This window comes from Danio rerio, chromosome 24, assembly GCF_052040795.2.
Source record: "Danio rerio strain M-AB ecotype USA chromosome 24, GRCz13ab, whole genome shotgun sequence".
NCBI lineage: Eukaryota > Metazoa > Chordata > Actinopteri > Cypriniformes > Danionidae > Danio > Danio rerio.
The window spans coordinates 30,400,502-30,426,940 of record NC_141044.1 but is presented as its reverse complement, the minus strand read 5'-3'; the positions used below and the strand labels follow the sequence as shown (position 1 = coordinate 30,426,940).

At 35.6% G+C, this 26,439-nt stretch overlaps 1 protein-coding gene across 16 annotated transcripts in view; it reads right to left on the bottom strand.

Moving 5' to 3' along the window:
• The window catches only part of dip2ca (DIP2 acetate--CoA ligase C (putative) a), a 199,064-nt gene that overhangs the window by 123,527 nt on the left and 49,098 nt on the right, over window positions 1-26,439 (bottom strand). The window lies entirely within an intron of this gene.

The following is a 26,439-nucleotide window of genomic DNA, read 5'->3' as shown; positions in this document are numbered from 1 at the left end:
ACATATAGCACCCAGGTGCTCCCGGCGACCTGAGTTTGATTCCTGGCTTGAGGTCCTTTGTCAATCCTCTCTCTGCTTCTTATACTTTCCTGTCTGTAAATCTCCACTGTCCTATTAATGAAGGTGAAAACCCCTATAAAATACTTATAAAAATATACTGGCATTTTTGTTTTTGGAAAATATTCAATCAGAATTAATCTTGGTGTGTGACGCATGACACATCTGTCTGATTAAGCTATAATAAAATGGCAACAGCTGAGAGAAAGTAAAGAATTACTGTAAATTTCAAGACAAAACTATCGTAAACTGTATGGGGAGGAAATAGCTGATAAAAACAACAAAACTAAAGCGACATCAGCAAACCAGGGAATCATTCTGAAATTTACGCAAAAATAAACTCTTTTTTATTTACCCGAGTGTGTGTTTTTGCTTAACTGAAATGCAATAGCCTCTCGCAAGAGTCGATTTAGTTGACTAAAATCTTAAAACTAACCTAAAACTAAAATGATACAGAAGACTAAAATATGACTAAAACTAAAATAGAAAGACTAAGACTAAAACTAAATCAAAATCTGCTGTCAAAATGAACACTGGTATCCATATTGCACTAAAAAAAATTATTCAAAGATGATTCCTTGGATTTACTAAATTCTTTTAAGTTAAGTGGTTGTAAATAGTTTATTTGGGTTGAATTTAAACAAACAAATTAAGTTGAGCATTACTAAACTAAATTTGTTTGATTAAATTCAACCCATATAAATTATTTGCAACAATTTTGCAGACATCACTTTTTCAGTGTGGCATATATTATGCTACAAATGATTTTGATTTCAGCTAAAAGACATTCTTTTGAAACATATTGTATTAAACAAAAAAAAAATAAGTGCACTAAATAAATATAAAGAAGCAGAACTGTTTTCAATTCTAAAAATAACAAACAAGATATATTTTTAATATAATTTCTGTTTAATGTATGCTCAAAATTTGTCACATCAGAAATATCTTACAGCACAAAATTAACTTAAACACAAACCTTTATACAAAAAAACACTTTACATTTTATATTTAACAATCACAACAATTTCTAATCCTTTAACACTCTTAAATTTTCAATACTAATGACTTTTTATTATAATATCTCCAGATTTACATAAAAAATATGAAATAAGCATCCATAACTTAGACTGTAATAATCAACTAAGACTCATCAGAACAGGTATGCTTTTTACATCCAAGAAAGAACACCTGCATTTCTGCATCTGTCAATGACAGCGTGGGAAGGAAGGAAAGAAACTGCCACCTCAATGTGCTCGACCTTGCACAAGAACCTTCCCTCATCAAACAGACAGCATATGATCCCAGCTAGCCGTCGTGCGTATTTTATGCTTGGCCTCTGGGCTCGACAAGGCTTTCAATAAAACCGGAGACCCTGTTGGACCCAAACACACACGTTCCAATGTAAAGAGAGGCCCGAGCGTCACACTAACTGTCAGCGGCTGTCACTCTCTCTTGCTTTTTCGCATGTACTATTGATTGATTGTGAATGAGTGGGTATGAATATTAATTTAAATGACACACGTAGGGGAAAAAAACGACACATTGATTTCATTTGGCATTTGTCAGTTATGACTCCACATTTATTCATTTGTCTGATGTCACACATCACAGTTTCTGTGTCCAGACGCCCTATCAGATGCCAAAAGCGAACAGCAAATGGTACTATTACAGTATATACTCAGAGTGTGCTGGAACACTACTGAAAACCATGATCGCAATGTTACAAGTTTAGTTCATCCAAAAATAAAATACTGTCATCTTTACTCGCCCTTTACTGTAGAATTTGCTTTTCGTACAATGGAAGCCAATGGTTACGTTTTCATTATTGCTGCACAATATATCATTTCAGCATCGATATCACAATTTATACAACAGTTTTGTCTGGTTCTCGAATCTGGTTGGCTTATAGCCTTGAAATATTAAAGTAATAACAGCACTCCTACAGCCTTATTAGCCTTGTGTATTACTCTGCCCACACAAGTGGCAAGCAGAGGACTACAGTTTGACAAATATTGTAGCTGTTAGACAACATAATGTACTTTTGAGGCTTTTTAGGCAAGAATGTAGTTGTTTAGATTGCAATATTATTTATAGGGACAGTGCCTATTTTAAATATTTATGATTTCAAAGATTTAGCGCGTTGGCAGCCATCAGACGGTAGATGTTCCACCACAAGATGGCGATAGAGACCGCATAGTAAGTCCTTAGGGGAGAAAAACATAACTTTTTCAGTGTACGTTTCAAACTACAGCTGATCAAATCATTATAGAACAGGTAAGTGACAGTTTAAGTCGATCTTTCTTTTGTATTTTGTAGTGCTGTATTTATACCAAAGTTATCTTTCAGTGTTTGCTTTGCTATGGCTTTTTCGGGGTTAATTATTGTGATTTCCTGATTACAACAGAGAAATACTGGGAAATCTCTGTAGGCTTATGGAATTTAACGTCGTTCAGCTTTATAATCTTAAAATGTGAGCAAAATCACCTGTTTTGGCATTATTTAGACATTACGCAAGAGAATCATTCAAATGCTAGCTCTAAAGTGGCTTTTGTGAACTGGCAACATCTGCAATTGTAATGTACGCATCTGCATTAGTCCAATCGCAGGATCGGATATGTCATGTTGAGATTATATTTAACCAGGAATCACGGTTCAGTGCACATGATTTATGTAGTCATTGTGAAATGTAACCCTAATCTAATAGGGTTCTAATTTACTTAAATGTGTTGTTTAAGGCCAGCAATTTAAAAGCAAACTTTTAAAAAAAATTGGCCAAAAGAAATTGTTACGTTTGCCACTTTTGAAAAGATTAATTGTGTTTCTAAAATGAAGACTAAACCATGTTATTTTAGAATTGATGATTGAATTTCTGTCCCTCAATTTGAGTGAGTAAATAGTGAGTATATTTTAATTTTTTATATATAAATTAATAAAGAAAGGTTTAGAACCAATTGAAAGTGAGTAAATAGTGAGTAAATCTTTGTTTTTGGGGGTGAACTAAGAGAAAACTACGATTTAAAGAAAAAAATTGAATGGCAATTTATCTGATCAATGTAGCGATTTGCGATTTAAAATGTGATTTACTACTATTATATAAAAGCCACAGGTTTGATGTGGTGGTTTCAACAGCACCAAAGAAAGACCAAGCACAATCACAAAATGCGCAACACTGCTACTGTTTATTTAAAACCTCTTAAACATTGTTGCCAATTTTTCCAATAAATTTGTCAGTTGTTATGACAAATTAAGAAAATAACATACAGCATTTTAAATTCAACTAAATTCTTTATATATGAGGATATTTAAATCCTATACATTCAGATTGTGCTACAGTTTTCACACTGATCAGGATAATGTGCTTACGAACTGTCAGAACTTTCAAAAACTATATGCTTGTTACCATATTTGATAGTGCATCCAAATAATAGCAGCTTTTGCACACATTTTCAAATCATGACTTCGTTTTTTTAGGAACGATTAATCATGTTGGCCTGGGGTGAACTGTCCTCTTAATACCTATGTCTGATCTGAGATGGTCAAAGAGTAATTCACCTCAAAATATTAGTGTCTGAAATGCAGAAAGCTGATTTCAAAATTCACTTAAATGTGTGAAATGTCTCAGCCGTGTTTATAAACGGCAATTGAGAGTTGTATTAGTTTAAATGAGCAGAAACCTGCACAAGAAAACACTATTCCATATCACAATTTAACAAGTGGATATTTAAATGAAACTTCACCATTGTTGTCCACAGTTAAGAGTGTATCTGCACTTCCAGAACCTGTTCTAAGGAAAAACTCTTCTGTTCGGTAAACATTCTGCCTTTTTTCCGGTAGATAGGGGTCATGCCTGTTGCTCATTTGCATTTAGATTAGCTGGTTAATATGATAGACTCCCTACGGTGGGCCTTTTCCAAAATCACTTTTACTCTGAGGAGAATCCAGACCAAGCATGTCAATGGCTGCCACATTGATAAGATGACAGGAATAACTCTGAAGTAAATCAATCCAAATCCCGTTCTGTGTGGTGAATTACACAGGCAGCTGTGGCCGCAGAACAGATGAAAGTTCAGAGAAACCATAAAACCCTGCCACGATATAGCGCATTGTAAAATATCAGCATTCAAATGACTTTTCTAAAAAGTCACCATCAGTTGAACCGAATGAGGTCTTGTCATGTGATCTCTGGATTTGTTACCATCTGAAACTAAAAGTGATTTAAGTATGATGTACGTAACTTGGGTGTCACTGGTGTCATCAAGAGGGATTGTATAAAACAAAAGCCATTTTCCTGAATCGTGACTGCCGTTGAGTAAAGCTGACTATAGCTGATCAGTCTTTTCAATGCAATTACAGTAAATGGGGAATATGCTTTAGAAATTATGCAAAAATATCTTGAAAGGCTAATCATAACACTGATATTCTGAGCCCCTTTCACTGTGTGCCCCTTTTCGAAAATAACAGAACAGCTAGACTGACCAGGCATAAAGAAACGTATGCGATAAATGGTGAAAATGTACTTGCATAGGGCTTAAGCCTGGTTTATAAATGAAGCATCCGCTAGTTCGCATGAGTGCGAGCAGCGAATGTGACGTCATCACTGCATTTGCAGAGGTTTGCTTTGGGTGCGCGGGACATGATTTCGGCTGCCGGAGAGCACAGTTTTTTTGGAGACTCGAGGGAACAGCGCCGCATTTCATTTGGCTGAATAGGATACACTTTGAAGAGATTTTGTTTGAAACAGGTACACCTGTACACACATCTTTATAATCAGTCACTGTGGATCAAAGAGATAACCACATGATCAATAATTCTTGGCTAGAACTTGCAACACCAGTGAGAAAGGAGGACTTTGGAAAACTTTGGAAAACCCTGAGGGATAAATTTGTTAAAACCAAAACAAGAGGCCATGGCAAAAGAGGAGATCCATGCGGTTTTAATAAACAATTGCAGAATATGTTTTTCCACCATTCATAGGTTTTACACTGGTGTATAAATTACAATTTTGAATCTAAAACAATTTATTACTTACAAAACTAAAATGAAGTCACAAATTATTTCATTGTTAACTGAAAAAGATTATTTGAACCTGTTAGTTTACAACATACTGATGCCCTGTTTTTAGGCTTTATTGGTGATAATGGTCAGGAATGTTGGACCAGGAATGTTGCAACCAAGCCAGACAGTAATGTGTGAATTGTTGTGTGGGTTGAATAAAAAAGTCAGCATTTTTAGGTAAGTGTGCTTTTTTTGCTTTTATGCTTGCCATAATAATAAAAAAATATTTGTAGAGCGACCCATTTTTCTGTTGTCATTAATATTTTAATATACTTTAAAAGGTACTGTCCAAGATATGAACAAAAGCAAGTGATGCATCAAAGTTTGAATTAAAAAAATCTAAAATGGTTATAAAGATCTTTATAATCATTAAAATAATTTATAAAAATAATTAAAAAAAACAATTAGTTAAAAACATTGAATGATATTAACAATATGACGTAGTTCCAGAAGCTTTGTACTTCTCTGTTTATCCGTCTGATTTTACGGTCAGTTTCTTTTGACCGCCCTCAGTCGTTTTAAAGAATATATATAAGTATAAAAGCCTCGTCCATTTCACAAGGTGCACACGCAGTCAGCAGAGGTCTGCGACGCGACGCCAGGTGAAAGTATAAATCAGGCTTTACAATGCAGACAGCAGGAACCCAAAAAGTCTGGGCGTATATTTAATCTTTTCTTGAAACCAAGACAAGCGAATGAAATGGATACATTTGTGAGATCAATCCGTCAAATCAACAGCGCTGTCACTTGCTAAAAAGATCAATCAAAAAGTGAGGACTCAAGACTAATTAACAAAACTCTTCTGGTTTTGGACAGCCCACGAAACTTGATGTAACATGATGTAAAGAAGATGTGACGTGACAATAACCAGTGAACTATCTGAGGATTCGACTCATAAGATCAACCCAGGCTCGTTCTGATTATGTACCCCTATATATATTTCTGGAGAGAGCAAAATACATCCCAGGAGCAATGTTTTTTTTTTTTTTTTTGCAGTTTTTGTTTTCGCAAATCCACCAAAAGCAATTTTGAAAAGCAATCCAGAAAAAGAACAGCCATCGCCTGATTTGTACCAAGTTTTTAGATTTTCTTTTTCAAATTTACAGTATGTGTCAAGTTCCAATAACCACCCTGGTCAAAAGCCCTTCATGTAAACACCTAAAAACACTTTAACCATTGTGCACATCTAAATTAAAACATTTTATCATTAGCATCACACATTTATCTCCATTATCATTTATATTCCCTTATTTATCAGAGGTTGCCACAGCTAAATGAACCACCAACTATTCCAGCATTAGTTTGACCCAGTACTGGGAAACACCCATACACTCATTCACACACGAACTCAAACACTGCAGCAGATATTGTTTACCCAATTCACCTATAGCGCATGTCTTTGGATGGTGGGGGAAACCGTAGCACCCGGAAGAAACCCACACGAACACGGAGAGAACATGTAAACTCCACACAGAAATGCCAACTGGCTCAGGAGGTGAAAAATTCTGTTTTCTTAGCAGCATATAGTGGAGACAGACTGTCTAGTTTCATGTGTTCATGTGCTATTCCACTAGAAGCTGTAGTCAACAGCCTGTGTGGATCTATCACAGCGCAGAGGTAATCACACTGAGTGCATTCACAAATCACATCATGCCATTATTTGAGGTCTTAGTTTAGAATTCCATCTCTGTGTCTCTCTTCAGCGTAAATCAGCAGCCATACAAACAGAAGCTTTTAAGGAGGCGTCCTATTCTGAACGCACGGCCGTGACACATAATCAATTAGGAAAAGAACTGCAAACACTTTGGGGATTCACCATCCACCCCCTCTTCTTATCCCGGGGTCAGTGAGTGGTCCGCTGGCACAGAAAGCCCAGGCACTTTTAGTTCAGGCCTCCCTGAATGCCACAGCGCGTCAGATTCTATTCAATCAAATGAAAACGCATTACAGAGAAGATTAATTCACTCCAGCCCGTGTGTTCGTCTAACTCACAGGAACAACTTTAAGAGCTCAATCTTCTTTTCAGTCGGGGGGAAATAAATAAATTAATAAATGTTCACGTTAAGCAGTCTGTTAGGAGGACTATGCCTGACAGGGGCAACAATTGCAGTCACCATTAGAGGTTTAATAAAGCCATTAATGTCAATTTTGTTGCCTTATAGATCACCTGAGCAGACAGTGAAAACAGACCCGGCTAACGATCGATGGACAAGACCAAACCGAAGCACGACAGGTTATCGGCAGGTCTGTCCAGATGCATTAAGAACAGAAAGCTTCTTTAAATTCTCATTCTCACGTCCACAATGTGAAAAAAATAATAATAAATGAATAAGAGCTTATTGTTGCTTTTCAGTAAGATCCAAAATAAGCCCAATCAATAAGAAATTAAAGCAATAATATTGTTTATTTGTGTCTTGTGAAACTATAGTGGTGGTGTAAAAGAAAGTGGAAGAATGTAGCCAACGACTCAAAGTAATAAAGTAATAACTATTATTTTAAGGAATAAATAGGCTACTCAGGTATAAAATGTCATTTGAAAAAATAAATAAATAAATAAAATTAATTAATTAAATTAAATTAAAAATTAAATTACATTTTAAAAATGAATTAAATTAAATTAAAACATAATATAAAAAAATATTAAAAATGTATTTAATTTAATTTTAACAATTTATTAAAAAAATTAAATAAAATAAAAATTATTGAATTTAATGAAAACATAAAATTTAAAAAAAAATAAAAGAAAAATGTAAAAAAGAAAAAAGAAAATTAAATTATTATATTTAAATAAATTAAATTAAAAAAATTTATTTAATTAAATTAAAACATAGGGTGACATAGTGGTGCAGTAGATAGTGCTGTTGCCTCACAGCAAGAAAGTTGCTGGTTCGAGCCTCAGCTGAGTCAGTTGCCATTTCTGTGTGGAGTTTGCAGTTTTCCCCATAGAAATGCGGTACAGGTAAATTGGGTAGGCTAAATTTTCAATAGTGTATGAGTGTGAATAAGTGTGCATAAATGTTTCCCAGTGATGGGATGCAGCTGGAAGGGCATGCGCTGTGTAAAACATGTGCTGCATAAGTTGGCGGTTCATTCCGCTGTGGTGACCCCAGATTAATAAAGGGACTAAACCGAAAAGAAAATGAATGAATAAAATTAAAACATTAAATTAAATAAATAAAAATAAAAATAAAATAAATTAAATATTTATTAAACTTGCAGTTTGTACAAAATTACAGCTTTGCTTTCAGAACAGAAAATATAAATAAAATATAAGTACACAAGCAGAAATTGTAGTGGAATTTTAAAAAATACAAAGAAATGTTCTCTTTATTCAACGCAAAAACCAAATACTTTTCATTTTCTTGACATTAAATGCATCACTTTTTACAGTGTTACACTGCAACAGAATGTTACAGTGTATTTCAGACAAAAACATGACTTAAAATAAAATACATAACATGAAAATCAGCTATATTTAGAGTTCCAAAACAATCAGACCTAAACAGTCAGGACAAAAGCAAAGTTCTCTTAGCTTTTGTTTTCTACAAGGACGAGGCTTTAAAAAGATGGTCTGGTGATGTAACCTCCGGCACAGCAAGTGAATGTTTCTGGCTGTTTTATGAATTAAAGAAATAATAATAAAAATGGCTATATTTACACTTAGCTGAAGAGAGTCGTATAACCAAATCTGGCACACCAGACTGCCCTAATCACCGACCCAGAGTTCAAACCCCGTTTAGGATAAAAGTCAACATTCATTTTATTCCCGCCAACGCTCTTTGTCACCAAACAAATGACTCCAGGAGTACAACAGAGCTCTAATGGGGGAAAGCGAACATATTTCTGTCAGTGTGAAGGGTCTGCAAGGTGAGAGCTAATCAAAGACAGAAAAATAATAATATGACAAGTTGCACCATTAGGAGAGTCAGGGATGAGGAAAAGGTCAGACGATCGCTCACAGAAGGAGAGCCCATGGGACTTCTCCAAATTAAACTCTATAAATACTTTTTTTTTTTACTACAAACAATGCCTGTAAATATGCGTGGAGGACAGTTCAGTCTTTATTTCTTTCAAAACCAACAAATGTCAGTTGCACAGCATGTTGTGTCAACAGCCTTCTAGAAATGACTTATTTATCATTGAGTAAATTGGACCAAAGTGGACATAATTTGTTCATTTTATGGTTAGTTTTTTTCACTGTAAACCAAAACTTACCAAATTATGGCTTGAAAATCCAAATATTGAAATGAAAATGTAATGACAGTATGTGACTGCAACGTCAAGTTTATTGTAAAGCTTAAGTATATACTGTAAACTAATGGTCTCAAACTCCTGGATTTCTGGAGGGATGCAGCTCTGCATAGTTTATCTCCAACTTCCTCCAACTCACACCTGCTTAATGGTTGTGGCTAGATCAAATACGTTTGCGGCCAGAAATTAACAAAAATAATTTCTATTATTTATTAAACTTCTCATTTATTGTATTTAATTAACGTCTTCCCCCATCCCAACCCTAAACCTAACCATCACAGCGACGAAAAAACAGTACTGTAGTTGTACCGAGCATTATTTATGTTATCTATTAAATTACCCAATAAACTGTATTTTTCACACACCCCAACCCTAAACCCAACTATCACAGTACTGTAAAAATATTAGTTATTGTTCTACAGTGTCCTGAAAAAATGCACAAACATAAAAACTAGCTTAAGAAGATTTTAGCCCTTGTTGTTTATTAATACAGGCATTTATTATTCCTTAGTCAAATTTTTTCAGGTAATGTTATGGTTGTATGGTTACATAACGGTATTCCATGTTTAAAACTAGCAGATTATACTATATATTTCACATGTCATGTACTTACTGTTATTCAAGTATCTGCATAATAATAAAATAATAAAATGAAAAAAAACTAAAAATATAAATTGTTAATAAAGTTAAATTTCATAATTCACAATTCCAATTCTGATAACATAGAAAAACTACTACCCTATTCAAATTAATGATGAATAATATTTTTTAAAATTGAAGAGCCATTATTATAACAAAAACAAAGAAACTAATGGACTCTTTCCACAGGCCTGTTATGAGGTGTTTACCAGTCGTCATAACCTTAAATTCTTGAAAGTTTTCAATATTTTAATAAAAAAAAATGTATGAACATTTATATACATTTATGAATGTATTATATCCTCTTTGCGTCAAATTACAAAAAAAAAAAATACAGCTTATGCAAGGTGTTTTTAAATAAGTGTCTATAGGGCTGAGATTAAATTTGACGTTATTCTCTCTCTCTGGCTGCGGTTTTCAGTCTCACACTATTTTTTACATTTTTCTAAAAGTCTTGATACACCATCGTGGAGTTTTTCTTTTATTATTTCAGCAAATAGGATTGTAAAAAAAAAATATTTGTTGTACTCTCCCATTCACTGCACTCTAAGTTTACCCAGCTATGACGTCCTCTGCTACTGAGAAACCCGGATATGTGAAAAGGGTCTATTAAGAGCAACAGCACAAATAAACACAGTTTTATAATTAAATAAACAATGATTTAAGCTTTTTAAGTTTGTAAGTCCACGTACAAAAAAAAAGAATCAATTAAGTATAAAATAAATATAGATAATATTTTGTAAATTCTTTTTTTTTTTTTTGCCGTTATGACTTATGACAATGTCCAGACAGAATCTGCGGATTTCTGTGGAGAATTTCGTAAAAAATATCTGTGGATTTGTGCGGACTGAATTTGGGAGTATCATAACTGAAAAATTAATATATGAAATAAAAAAAATAATAAGTTTTAACTTTTACTTAATGTTTACAATGCAAATCCAATTAGATCCACTTATTATTTGGTAAACAAAGCAAGTACCTCAAATAACCATCTACTAAAAAATAGAAGGTTTTACTTTACAAACTGTATTGTAAAAATCATACAACGATTTTCATATTAGTCAATAATACTACTAAAATTAAATTAAAAACTGAATAAATATATACATATTTACACAAGTAAATAAATACACTATTATGGGCTAAAAATCTGCAGATTTCTGCATGCGCAGATTCTGTGTGAGCCTACTTATGACTGTATGACTTCAGTTAACTTCATTACTGCAAATATAATTCGAAAATAAATGAGGTCATGTGGAAAAATAAAATGTCTAGACATAGTTTTAATGTGACCTTCACACAAAATAGTCTTCAGTATTATTAAAAACCCACTACTGAGATATAAAAGTCCCCACAGCTGATGAAACCAACAAAAGCGTGACGCGATTGATCAGAAGTGACAAACAGGGAAGAAGAGGGAAAGTGAAGGCAGAACAGCTGAGCAGGGTCACGTCAAACTGCCTCTCTAATTCCCGAGATCCAGCTCTTTTCATGATGGAGGGCTGAAGGGATCAAAGCCCTCCAAAGTCACCATAGAGATGCCACTTCTCATCTCGGATGGCTTCTTTCATGGCTGCCTCTTATTTGTGCTGGATGAACACGAGCAGACCTTCAGATGAGGGTTTTGAAAAGTGAGACAGACGCACAACCGTCTCTCTGATTCCAATTCTGTGGATGGAGGAAGCTTTGGAAAGCGTGGATGATCTATTGTTCAGCAAGAAATAATTCAATTGCAATTCAAACTATGGTAAGCTATGATTAAGAGTCAGAAGTATTAGCTTTAAACTAAAAAACTCCAATCCTGTTCAATAAAAAAGTAAGCTAATATTGTTACAATAGTTATACTATCAACGTTAAGCAAATTGAAAATTATTGTTAAAAATATTGAAAAGTCTGTATATTTTATGGCACTAGAAAATGCTTTATTATAGTTGATTTTTGCAATTCTCTCCTTTATGTTCTTCCACAGAAATCCCTTGATAAACTTCAACTGGTCCAGAACTCAGCTGCCCACATCATTACCAAAACTACCTCTCTTCACCATATGACCCCCATTTTACAAGATCTTGACTGGCTTCCAATCAAACCCAGAGTCGAATATAAAATCCCTTGCATACATTCAAGGTCATCCATAACCTTGCACCACCTTATTTATCCGATCTCCTACATATCACCACTCATTCCCGTTTCCTTAGATCCTCCTCCATCGTCCACCTCTCTGTCCTATCTGCCCGTCTCAGCACAATGGAGAGCAGAGCTTTCAGTCGCTCTGCTCCCAAACCCTGGAATTCTCTTCCTCCTGACATCCGCAACACCGACTCTTTCCCTCTGTTCTAATCCAGACTTAAAACTCATAAATCACTTTAAAATAACATACTCTTTTATACACTGTAAACCCAGCTGTTGCCATTACTAAATATATCACGCTAATATAACTTTTCATTACTTAAAATATTAAGTTTTGGCAACAAAGCTTAAACAGGCATGCTTAACTTACTCATTAGGCACCAAAAAACTTTTTATTCATATTTTAAGTTCTCTAAACTTAGTATTTAAATTCTTTAAATGATTCACCATGTCTCTGTTTAAAATGATTGGTTGTGCTTAAAATTCTTCCTTGACAACCGCACTGATTGGTTGATATAAGTTAAATGGCACAAGGTGGTCATTTTCCTTGTGATGAAGCGCAGCAAGACAGAGGCACAGCCTGAACTCATCTGGCGAAAGAGAAAAGTTAAACTCAGTTGGCATTTCTGTGTGGAGTTTGCATGTTCTCCCCTTGTTTGCGTGGGGTGCTCTGGTTTCCTCCACAAGTCAAAAAATATGCGCTCTAGGTGAATTGGGTAAGCAAAATTGTCTGTAGTATATGTGTGTATGTCTTACAGGTTGGTGGTTGAGCATTGGGTTAACGACCCACCTCGTAAAAATTAGATGATACAAAACACCAACATGGTGCGGCTAAATATTAACTTCGATATAAATGGCCCTGCGAGTAAGTAAAGAATATAGAAGCTGAAAAATGTAGATGTTTAGTCTGTTAGCCATTTTTATTTTTTATCTTCAATTACACATTCATTAATTCATTCATTTTAATTAATCCGGAGAAGCCACAGCAGAAAGAACCACCAACTTATCCAGCACATGTTTTATGCAGTGGATGCCTTTCCAGCTGCAACCCATCTCTGGGAAACATCCATACACACTCATACACTACAGACAATTTAGCCTACCCAATTCACCTGTACCGCATGTCTTTGCACTAGGGGAAACCGGAGCACCCAGAGGAAACCCACACGAACACAGGGAGAACATGCAAACTCCAGCAACCTTCTTGCAGTGAGGCGACACCACTACCTACTGCGCCACTGCGTCACCTTAATTAAACATTTAAGTTCATTTAATAAAAAGCCACGTTTGGTCAACGCAATTAATTGAGTTGTCAATTTCACGTTACTCAAACAAGCTGAGGGAATCACTTTTCTCAAAGCATTTGAGTTTTCTCAACTTATTAGGGTTTACTGCAGTGTAACTGCCCTGCTACATTTGAATTTTGTCTTTGTACTTTATCATCTTCTCTATTTTATACTGTTGGTTTATAGTTTTTAAGCTATGTTGTACAGTGACCTTGGGTTAATTGAAAGGCGCTTTAAATGATAATAATTATTATTATCATTATAAGTAGACCATAAGAGACCCAACACTAAAAACATATATTAACAGTAGCTTTTATTCACAATTCAAAGCTCTATTTAATTCTTTTTTTTAATGTAAAAAGTTTGATCATTTATATGAATGACTATACATATGTCTATATTACATATTTTTTTTTAGATTTGTTTTAGTTTATTAGTTAACACACTAATTTCATTTTTAGTTTGACTGAAGCAGCTTATAGTAATTTAAACTAAGGAAAGGCAGAGGGTTGCTGAAGAACTACTAAGAGATTTCAGCTGCTGTCTAGTTTTTCACTGCCTTTTGACACCTTCCTTTCTTCATACGTTCAATACTTTTTCTCTTTGTCATTTTATTTTATTACACATAACTTAATTTTTTAACTAATTATTATTGTTTTCTTTGCATATAAGGATTTCTTTGGTTATTACCAACATCTAGTGAAAATGTCAAGTCAATTGCACCTTTAGAATATGTTTTCTGAGAAAAATGGTGACATATTCAATACTTATTTCCCCCACTGTACCTATTTTTTTTTAGCTAAAGCTTATTTTGTTTTTAGTTAACACATTCATTTCATTTTTAGTTTGTTTAAGTACTCAAGTAAGAATGAGCGGAAATTTAAATTCTGCCAATAATGATAAGCCAATGATTATTTTATGTCATGGCTGATAAACAGTAAGTTGCCATATATACATTTGTATCTAAATAATTTAAAATTAAAAACACTGAAAGCTAAATCAACTAAACTGTTACAGGTTTAAGAATGTAGGCATCACTACATAAAAGTATGAAAACTTGATATTTATTTTGATATTTGCTAATCTTTTTTATAAGAATGCAAAGTTACTTTTAATAGGCATAAGATTAGAGCAAATGTAATCTAATGGCAAATATGGGAGTAACAGACATCATTAAGGACACAAAATTGACCAATATCAAAATTACAGTGTTTTACCCTAAAAAAAAACACATACACAAGTCAGCAACAAACACAAAATTATCATGTTGTCATCTAAGAGCTGGCTTCCTAATTAAGCAAACAGAGATTATACTCTGTCTTTAATCACTCAGTGTGTATCAGCACGCCGCTGATAGCTGTCAATCAACAGGTGTAAACAGCTTCAGTAAATCAAGAGGATTGCTCTTCAATTTACTTACTGACTGCAGCGAGGAGGACAGTCTCAGCCTGTCGTACTGCTACAGAGTGACCTTGACAAGCTTTAGCTCAAGCCTGCAGGCCACGTTGATCCTCTGAGCAGCTCACACACAGTAAACGCTGGACGTGAAAACACAGTGAATATGAAAATGCCGGGCTCTCTCAGGGCCTCAGTATCCATGGTGAATCAGAGCATTACCTAACTCTTTTTGAGACAGGCTGAGCGGCATCAACCGTCTGAAATCGGCATCTGCACAGCACACAGAATATTAATCGCTTCCCCCCACGTTATGTGACGAATGTGAATGCTGCAAGTTAAAAACAAGGGGACACAAAAGCAAACCCAATGCCTTCAGCATCATCATACTTCCTAAAATGAGCACTGAAGCTGGACAAAAACATATGCTGTGTTTTGCAAACAAACATCTACATACAATAAGCTAATTGTGGTTTAAACCAATAATAACATTTTATAAAAGTTTTGTTAAAAAGTTTGGTGTAGGTTAGACTTGTTCTATTTGGAAAGAAGTTGTTTTATACCCACTACGGTAGTATTTATTGTTATATGAGCAATATCAAACTTGTAGCAGTGCGATGCGTCAGTAAATGGCACTGGTGGGAAGCGTGTGTTGCCTTAGTGTCCCACCAGTGGCTACAAGTGTGATATTGCATTTAGTTCGAAGACATGATCGTGTATATAAAAAAGAAAATCAAACAGAGAGTCTCAAAACCCTTTTGCAGGAGGAACTACTTTTTTTCTGCCATTCCTTCGCATCTGCAGCTGCATCTGAACAGCAGAAAGTGTTACTCATTCACCAACGTCACTTTAGAGCTAGAATTTGAATTATTCTCTAGCGTAATGTCTAAAGTGATGAGAAAACAGGATTTTACTGACATTTTAAGATTATAAGGCTGAACAGCATGAAATGCCATCAGTTTACAGAGATTTCCCAGTATTTCTCTGCTGCAATCGGGAGATCACAATATTACTATGGTGAAATACAGCACTACAACATACACAAGAGAGAAATCAACTTAGAAAATAATTTCCCGGTTTTATAATGATTTGATCAGCTGTAGTTTGAAAATACAGGGCTTATTATGCGGTCTCTGTCGCCATCTTGTGGATGAACATCGTCAACCGTCTTTGCTCAAAGACAGGCTAACGCCTAATTCACATAGTGCTTCAGCATAAACGCTTGACAGAGGGCGTGTGTGAAGTTGGGGCTGACACAATCGTCATTGCAGCAACAGCCAATGAAATTAGTCCACAATCTACTACTGTCTGAGCTGGTGTATTTCCATAAACCGATCTGGCTAGCTGGCATGTCCGTTGGTGCTTGAAAAGTTGAGAAATTCCCAACAGCGGCGGCAACAATGTGAACAGGACTAAGTGGCTGCCATTAAGTTGTCTCTCAGAATTGATACAAATTTTAAAATAGACACTATCCTTATAAATAAACTGCATTGTTGCTATCTAAACAACTATATTCTAAACCATAAAAGCTTCAAAAGTACATTATGTTGTCCAACAGCAGCAATATTTTTCAAATTGTAGAGTGTCCTCTGTTTGTAGCTGTATGTGGGCGGAGTAATAAACAAAGGGAAAGGGTGAAGAGGCTGAACGAGTGCTGTTTTGGCAGAATATCGCACTGCTATCAAGAACCAGACAAAACTGTATATAATTTTGTAAGGGTACTTTAGGATTTATTATGCATTTCTTAATCTCTCAAGGTTAATGTGAAAAGCAATGGACCTATTACTGAGCCCTGAGGCACTCCAGCCTTAGGGTATGATTGATATGGCACTTCATTTACTGCTACAAACTGGGAGGGGTTAAGCAATTCCACTAATGTTCTGGCGCTAAAATGTAGCTTATGTTTTATTCCGTTGCTATAGTTTAATAGTTGCCAAAGCATGGCTAAACAGTTGCCAGGGTGATACTTAAAACTGCTTGCCTGCTTATGTCCAAAAAGCACCACTACATTACTGTGAAGCAATACTTAATACTTGTCTACACAGTTCACAAATTTTCAGAAACTATTTTAATAAGCAGAGTTTCATATAAAAGAAATATATATATATATATATATTTATATGCTATAAATCATCTCGTTTTGGAATAAAACATAATTTTTTGTCTACAATAACTCTTTAAGACAAAATGTTGTTCTTCTATGGAATTTTATTTGTTATACGGTGAAGTATCTTGGTTTATCTAACAAATAAATGTATACTTTTATTGTCTCTACGGGTACCCTCCTTTAAAATGTGGTTGTCTCAAGTATGTATATTTCCAGAGAAACTCGCTCATGATATCAATCAAAAGTCCAATGACACCTTATTAGCATTATATTAATAATTTCTCCCGATTTTCTATAATATGGTGCATTTTCAGCTCCTATCCTGACTGTATTATCCTGTTTATGTGTTTTTATATTTCACATTAATTCCTACTGTATAGCTAAGACTATATTTGTATGTGCTGATGTATTAAAATAACCCAAGATTATTAAAAATAAATAAATAATTAAATAAATAAATCAACTGCTACTTAATTTCTGAAAACTGTGAAACACTTTTTAAAGATACATTGATAAATATAGTTTAAGTTGCTTTATTGGCATAGGATTTTTTTTACATTAATAGTACAGAAATAAAAGGCAAAAAAGAATAGAAAACATTAATTTTGATAAATATAAAGTTCAAAAGAACAATCTTTATTTGAAAGGATTACTTGCCTTGAATAATAAACAATACATAAATAACAATAAAAACTTTTTTAAATTTATGGGCAGCTTTTTACATGCATTTTTATTTCTCTTTGCTATTTGGGCTTATTGGAACCTAATTAGAAAAAAAACCCTAGTATCATCTTTTGATATTATGTACTTTTAAAGAAAAATTAAGTCCATATATGTGGACTCGTGGGCTGAATTTACATAAAACACTTTTTTTTCTGGCTGTTTTTTTAATGCATAATATACTTTTTTGAACTTGCTTTGACTATCAGAGAGAAGAAACAACATTTTTTCCTATTTTGGATAGTTAAAAATAGGGTTTGGGACATATCATATGCTGCAAAACAGTTGCAGGATGACACTGTATGTCTGTAACAAAATATAAAACATTCAAAGTATTTTAAAAAGCCACTTAAGAGCTAAAATGTGCTGTCCACATATGTGGACACTCAAGTCCTAGGAGGTTAAACACACAGACACACACACACTAAATATTTATGCATGTTTTTTGCATTAAATGTCAATGGGTATCAGTGTTGTTTTAGATCCTATTGACTTTCAAGGGACAAAAGCCGGTTATCTCATAACACTTCCAGTATTATAGGAAGTGCTTCGCTATTTGAGTAAATGAAGAACTATCATATCAAATCACACATTCAGTATGGAGTACCGCAGGGCTCTGTATAAGGACTGTTCTAGTATACTTTTCATGTTCCGCATAACAAAGAAACTGATTCAACTTTGAAACAATATGAAATAACGTTTGATATCATTTGACGTGATTGAATGACGACATCATTTCTGGCTGAACTATCGCTATAAAGTCTCTAAGTCATTCAATCTCTACATCTGTTTTATGACCTGACGTTATTACCGCGACCAGTAACTCACAGGTGTTTCTAACAACCCTGAGACAGCCGAGACTAATGGAACCAATTAATAAAGCAGACAAGAGTCCGGCTCAGCAACACACACCTTACCTGAGCACCAACCACAGCCAGAAAGAAAGCAAGGAAGCAAGGAATGATGAAGATATCATGATATCAGGACAAAAGCACTCAGATGTGAAGTCCAGGCCACTGTGTGTAGTTCTGTGCTGTTTACTACCTCCAAATGGCCATATTAAAAACTCCCAGAAGGCTTTTCTTCCCTTTTCCCCTGGAAACATCTGATAACCTGTGCCAGGGTCTACTGGTTTACGGCTCGGAGTCTGTTGCCTCGAATACGGCCCAGCTCTTATACAGCCACCACACGCTTTCCCCACTGACAGCCGCTCATCTATAATTCAGCAGATGAAATTTTTTGACCTGTTGGATTATTTAAGCGTGGCACATTTCTCAGGCTGTGGACCCTGTGATCCCAAAATGTCACTTTGTCACTTGTATGGTCCAGGGGATCTTAGAGGAACTGGGACAGAATGGGTGATGGTCACATATTGAGGTAAAATACACCCTAAAAACTGCAACAAAGATGTCAGGCAGTACAGGCAATGTGTTATCTGCAGTTGGAAAAATATATTGCATGTACTGTGTGCTTGTGTGTGTTTGTGTGTGTGTGTGTGTGTGTGTGTTTGGTATGTTTTAGCAAAGAAGATGGTACTCTGGGCCATTGCATTTATGGTGATATCAATCTTTTAACAGTTGTGTCTGGAGGTCTGGACTACAGGCTTTGAGATCTGCTGAGGTCTTAAATTTAGGTCAGGTCCTCTATATAGTGAAAGGCAACACGAGCAAGTAAAATAAATAGCTGTGTTGCAATTACGTTTTTGGGATAGTTTTGCACTCATTCCTCCATATAATATACAAATATGAAATTATCAAAGAAGCTAAACTAGAATTTTAACTAGAATTTCAACCCAGGCTCACTGCAGATACTCAGGTCTACATTTCTGGGGACTGAAATGCATAAGGTGCCTCAGCTCAAAGTTTTTGTTTTTGCAAATCCACCAGAGGCCTCAGTGTTTGATTTTGATGATCCCAAATTCCTCTTGTGATTGCTCTTCTCGTGTAAGTCCACCAGAAGGCGCAACATACACTTCAGCCAACCAGGCCAGTTTACTGTGAACTGAATGACTGGCTGACTGACCCACCCACCGCTTCCCTAAAGTCAATCAATAGTGTTTTCAAAAGCAATCTAGAAAAAGAAAAGCCATCACGGCCATGTGATTTCACCATGTTTTCAGCCTGTTGTTTATTCATGTATTCATTTATTTGTTGATTTTAAGTAAGTAAGTAAGTGAGTAAGTAAATATTGATATCCCTGCTTTCTGGAATTGTTCTTCGCCGGATTCAAACCCCATTGTCGTGGTCAACTCCGCTTTGCATCCCAAGTCTGCCAACATAAATAGTGTGCCACTGAGCAAACACCCGAAAAGAGGTTTATATGGAGGTTAGCAGTCAGCTGGTAGCACTAAAATGAACAGAAGCCACTGACGTTGTCATACAGCCCCGTATCGTTTGTTTTAAAGACGCACCTCTGGCTACATATTTCGCGCTCCCCAGAAACGTTACCAGGGGTACGCAACCACAATAAGCCTGTGTTGCAGAATTTAGATGAGAGGTTTGAAAAAATTCTAGAAACTAATTTTTAATAAGACAATCCACAAAAAAATTCATTGATTCATTTACTCCAAAAAATAATAATTATAATAATAATTTTAGCACAGTAAATATTATTATAAATATCACATAATGGCAAGTTCAGACAGCACGGTTTTCAAAGTAATCATCACGGATGTCACACTGCATGACTATCTGGGGTAGCGTTCCATTGGTGACGAGGGGTTTCACACTGCAATCGGCACTGCAATTGCCGATCTTATTTTTAATTACAAGACATTTCATACGGCATTATTTGAATCGGTGATTCTCTCAGATTGCGTATTTGATAGTTCACACTGTGTGATTGTTACTTTCGTGATCGATCACAAATTTGCCTGTGATTTCAGGCATTTGTCGTCGATTTCTCAAAAGCTGTCGGCGAGTAAAAATCTGGGCTAAAACCATGCAATCTGAACTCGGCATTAATATCCTTTAGAAAAACTGTTGAAAATAAAAATTTGATATTTATATAACGTATATAGGCGAAGCAGTGGCGCAGTAGGTAGTGCTGTCGCCTTACAGCAAGAAGGTCGCTGGGTCACTGGTTTGAGCCTCGGCTCAGTTGGCATTTCTGTGTGGAGTTTGCATGTTCTCCCTGCGTTCACGTGGGTTTCCTCCGGGTGCTCCAGTTTGCCCCACAGTCTAAAGATATGCGGTACAGGTGAATTGGGTAGGCTAAATTGTCCGTAGTGTATGAGTGTGTGTAAGAAAGAGTGTGTGGATGTTTCCCAGATATGGGTTACAGCTGGAAGGGCATCCGCTGCGTAAAAAACTTGCTGGATAAGTTGGCGGTTCATTCCGCTGTGGCGACCACTATTAATAAAGGGACTAAGCCGACAAGAAAATGAATGAATGAATGAATAATGTATACCTTGTTGATTAATTTGAAGTCTAAACCAGTTTAAAATGATTTTAGAGATATTTAGCAAGGTAGCACTATATTTCTGTCACACCACAGAGTTGACTGTTTCCAGCAGTTACGCCTCCATGTGCTAGACAAGTAAGTAAAGTCTTGATTTATTTCATGCTTATTCATTCAGAAAATCTCCCATTGCTCTATATATGACAAAATAAGCAGTTCCACTGAGACTGATAGGGCAGAAAATACAAAAAGTCACATTTCTAACATTTCAAGCATGTTACAGTGCTATCTATTTAAAATCTATGGTCTAGGTTATTTGATATTTATTTTATAGAACACACTTCACTATTTTAAAACTCAATCAAAAGCAAAAGTCATTAAAGTGGGCTGAACATGAGCCAGTCTGTTATTCTGTCAAATCTCTCTCTCCGGTAGAACTAAGAGAGCAGCTCTCTTCCAGTCACAGAGGAAGTGATGTAATTGATCACACAGCCACAAAACCCAGCAGATCTGTTTAGAACCACTTTCAACCCATTGCCAGCTAAATTATGTGCGCTTTAGGAACCAGTGCGGCACAAACGTGTGGGCCTGAGAACAAAATAATCAGGGCAACGGTCACCATAGCAACAGACAGGGTACCTTTCTCCTGTGGGAATAGTCACCGTTGGCTGAACCACCACAGGTGTAGAGTCTGAGAGGGCTGGTGGAGCGTCCACACATAGCACTTCCTCTTTGAAGCTGAAGATATCAATTTTTTCAAAGCTCCATATCCGCTTTGTAATGCACTCTTGTTGCGATGAATGTAAATAACAATCCCTGAGCTTAAACGATGTGATTTCATGCAAGAATGCCTTTTTTCTGTAAAAACTGGGATGAGGATTCCCTGCCATGGCAAATTTATACGACAGGCTGGATGCGAGTATGCGCATATGTGCACGCGTGTATTATGCATGTGCATATGCTTCTGCAAGCCCATCCGTATGAGGACTACTGTGAATAAACAGATCCGCACGCTGGATCACTTTAATCCCTTATAGCTGGTCAGTGGTGACCATCATAAAGCGGAGTATTAGGCTTGACCCTGAGTCATGAGGGCTTTGTATTACACCATTTAAAAACCAAATATAAGAGCTACAACCAAATGTCTATGTCATTTGAGGGTAATAAAGTGAATATTTAATTATGTTAAAGGAACATTAACCCTCCAAATCTTTCATGATTTATGCAGTCTCACAGTCTCTGTTTCAAACCTGAAAAGAAACGTGAAATAATTTAAAGAACGGGTTTAATACTGAGCCTTGCAGTACGCCATAATAAATTTTGTAATTGATATGACAAGTCTTCATTTACTGCTACAACTTGATAGTGGTTATGCAATTCCACTCATGTGGAGAGTTTTTTGTTCAATGAAAGTCAATAACCCCCCAATTATGTCATCATTTATTCCCTCTCATGTCGTTTCAAACTGATATGAGTTTCTTTCTTGTGCAGAACCAAAAAGAGAACAACGGTGCAAATACTGAGCCATTCTGCAGTACTCCATTCTTCATTTACTGTTGCAACTTGATAGTGGTTGAGCAATTCCACTAATATAGATATAATTGCAGGGCAATACCCCCTTATTTACATATATATAAATATATACATATATACATTCATATATATAAGAAAAAGTATATTGCGATACTTTTTCCTGCGATCTTATTGCAATATTGAGTACAGATTCACTAGATGGCTGGAATAGCTCTTTCTGAAAATAAAAAAATCATAATTGACTGCCTGTGATGATTTTGTAGCGGAGTGCATCTGCATAAAATAAAAAAAACTGTTTTCTGTGAGTCTACCATTATTCAGGCACACAAATTAAATAATCCAGTGTCAACTACTGTATAATACAATTACAACTAATCTTTTTTAAAATTACAAACAGTATAATTTCTTATGCCTGAATGATTTGCATGGCTTGAAATGTTCACACAGTCACAAGCTCTAAGAACTGCAAATGACAAACATTTTAGTAAATGTAAACTTTACAATACTCTACAAATCATTAGTGTTTTCAACTGTGGCTCCTGGTCAACTATAATCTCAATTCGACATTGCAGATCCTGCGATGTGACTATTGCAGATGTAAACATTATATATATATATATATATATATATATATATATATATATATATATATATATATATATATATATATATATATATATATATATATATATATAGGCTAAGATTTCTGCAATGTGGACAACAAGGACACAATCACAGAGTTCTGTCATAAAAAGAATATATTTGGTAATTTTGTATAAATCACTGTAAACATAGTAGCACAGTCAGAATGGCTTTAAGTTGTTTGCAAACATAAAAAAACAAAGTACGAATAGCTTATATCCAGAGTAGAAAACAAAATCTTATCTTAGAAGTATCTTAGAATTGAAATGAGGTCAAAAAGTGAACACTTAAGCCTAATGTACCGTGACCACAGCACGTTAAATTTGACCTATTTTTTAACAGAATTCAAGATTTGATTATTAAATTTACAGATTATGTAGCCTATTTTAATTGGATTACATATTACAGCCTGTAACGATTATGACATGTCTATTTAAAAATTAATGAATTACATATGCCTAATAACTATTACAGTATTGACATACTGTATTCCATTGCAGTATAACCATTAAAACTAATGCAGTATTACAACTATTACAGTATTGGCATATCCCTGATAACTATTACAAAATTGACATACTCTTACTACAGTATAACCATTAAAACAGTATTACAACTACTTCAGTACTGACATATCCCTAATAACTATTACAATATTGACATACCCCTATTACAGTATAACCATTAACACAGTATTACAACTATTTCAGTACTTACATATCCCTAATAACTATTACAATATTGACATACCCCTATTACAGTATAACCATTAAAAGTATTACACTATTACAACTACTTCAGTACTGACATATCCCTAATAACTATAACAGTATTGACATACCCCTATTACAGTATAACTATTACAACTATTACAGTATTACAACTTTTACAGCAGTGGCATATCCCTAATAGCTATTACGGTATTGACATATCCCTAATAACTATTACAGTATTGACATAAAATAACTGTAATGGATTTTACATAACCCTAATAGTTATTACGATATTGACATATCCCTAATAACTATTACAGTTTTAACATATTCCTAATGGTTATTACGTTATTAACATATGCCTTAAAACTATTACAGTATTAACATAATCCTAATATCTATTACAGTATTGACATATTTAGAATAACTATTACAGTATTGACATATCCCTAATAACTAACAGTATTAATATAGAGTTGATATATTTGAGTGGATGAAAAAAGGTTTTCAAAATTGTCCTAATACAAAAATGGGTGTTGTACAATAGTTTTAGGATAACTTAGATGAAAGGTTATGATCCCCTTCAAATGTTTACTACTGTATGTCTGTGTGCGTGTACGTGTTTGTGTTAGTCATGACTTGGTCACATGTTCTACCCCTAATTTAGACTGATGAATCTTTTATAATGCATTAACAAAGTAAATAAAACTCTAATCATGTTGACATCTCACATGTTCCTGTTTTGACATATACACTTTTCACTCTTCCCGAGATTCACCTTTATTTGGCCGCTTTGTTTTCTTTACAAATCAACAAATACATCCTGAGTGGAAAGAGTGAGCCAACTGCGGTGACCTGACCAGCTGCTCAGAACTGTTTCATCTATACACAAAACCTGTGTCGTTTTTTTCTCCCCACTGCCATTCGTTTCAGAGCTGCGGAGAGCTGAAATCAGCAATCTGGTAAGGAGCCAACGCACCACTGCCCTCATCTTGCTGGAAACGGCTCTAAGCGTCTTAGACAAATCTTTTTCCTCTCGTCCCCGACACCCTCATGAAGATCGAGCCGCGTCCAGGTTCGCCTGGGGATCAGAGGTAGTCAGAGGAAATGGAGGAAATCAAGCATGGCCGTGCTGTTTATTTCCCCGCCAAACACTGAGGAGAGATGAACACACGCTGGGTGATCTGTGCGAGGATGGCTTTGGTACAGCAGTCATCCCTGTCGCCCTGTATTGTACAAGGCGGAGCCGGAAAACAACAGAGGCCAGACCGATATAAATGAGACAAAACGCCCTGCGCGCAGCCTTCAAACACACCCTCATGCCAGCTCACACGTGTCAAGACGGCATGGTGAAACCTAGAGACAGACAGGCTGCCTGGGTGGCAAACAAAAAGAAACATGCATGCACCTTCACTGATTTTACTACAGCAAATAGAGCTTTGATGATATTTGATATGTTTTGGTTATATTTATGCACTTGCTCTATAACAGGGGTGCAAAAACATTTTCATATGAAGGGACAAAAACCATCACTGATAGCTGTGGGACAAAAATAAAAATACCAAACTGTTTTACATTAAAATTGCCATGGGTGATTTCATAATTTACTTCATAATATTAAAAACTAAATAGAAAACATTACTTTGCATTATGTTAACTAATGCAGTATAACTTTTTCATTGGAATTTATTGCAATAAAAACAATTAAATTCATAACACAGTAGAGTTCAATGCTGAGTTCACAAGTCAAGTAGAATCTTCCTTAGCCTTGATTCACTCAGTGAAGTTTATTCATAAACTAATTTCGAGAGGATCACGTGCTCATGATTTATCACGGCCGGTCCCGTATTTGCTAATCACTATCTTACAATCATATGAGCCCTAAGCTACTATAAATAACCACAGTTTTCAGTTCATTTTATCTTTGTTTGGAAGAAACCCCCCTCCTCCCCTATCCTCCTCCTTTACCTCTGATTGGGCGGCACGGCGGCCCAGTGGTTAGCACTGTGAGCCCCACAGCAAGAACACTGCCGGCCCTGGTCCCATAGGGCCCGTGGGTGTTTCTGTAAGGAGTTTGTATCTTCTCCCCGTGTCCGCGTGGGTTTTCCCAGGGTTCTCCGGTTTCCTCCCACCATCCAAAGACATTCAACACGTATAACAATCAAGCATTCGTCTAACCCCTCTGTTCCCTTAGCTACCGCAGTCGGGGAGTTCTGAGATCCACCGAGCTCAGGCTCCCCTCTCGCTCTGCCAACGGGAGGAAGCCCCGGGCTCGAGGATCCCTTGAGCTCGGGGCTCTCTCCCGGGACAGCATGCCAAACAAGCTATTATAAATCATCAGCTGAGTGTGAACTCTTGTACCAGTCTCTGCATTGTCCTCTATCCATCGTCTGTACATTTTTAACTAAATCTGATTAATTTACACCATTTACATTGAAACATTTCAGATAGCTTTTTGTAGCTTGAAACTAAAATAAACAAATATAAGCTTACATTAAATTTGAAATTACAATCT